Below are 565 nucleotides of genomic sequence, written 5' to 3' on the forward strand. Positions count from 1 at the left end.
CGCAAGGGTGAGTTGTGCGTGGGGGAGCAGGGGGAGGGTGGTGAGAACGGAGGAGGTACGGGTCCCCCTCCAGCCCCGGGGGACGGAGTCAGGCTCTTTGAGCCTCGGGAGGGCAGTGCCGCCTTTGAATGCGAAGCAGAGATCGGGGAGGATAGAGAAGCCGGGAAGAGAACGACCCCGGCTTGGGGAAACGCTGCATCTCGGCCCCGCTGGAGGTGATGCCTGCAAAGGGAGGGGAGGAGGGAGGGAGGCGGTTACCACAGGAACCACCGCCGAGGAAGAGACCCTCCACCGACCCCTCGCAGGCACAATTTCTTTGAATTTAGGGTTCGGACCAGGGGCCGGGTGAGCTAAGGCTCACAGGGCCCAAGCCCCTCTGTGCTGGACCCCAATCGGGGTCCTTCTCCTGGAGTGGGAGAGCAGAGAAGACCCTGGGGGGAGGAAGGATGGTCACTCACCTTCAAGGCACTTTGCCGGGGGGGGGGGGGGGGGGGGCGGACCACAGCCAGCAGCAGCAGGCAACGGGTTAACGGCGGACCCTCCCTTCCACATTTCAAAAGAGACG

The sequence above is a fragment of the Ornithorhynchus anatinus genome, chromosome 20 (assembly GCF_004115215.2).
Source record: "Ornithorhynchus anatinus isolate Pmale09 chromosome 20, mOrnAna1.pri.v4, whole genome shotgun sequence".
NCBI classification, from domain to species: domain Eukaryota; kingdom Metazoa; phylum Chordata; class Mammalia; order Monotremata; family Ornithorhynchidae; genus Ornithorhynchus; species Ornithorhynchus anatinus.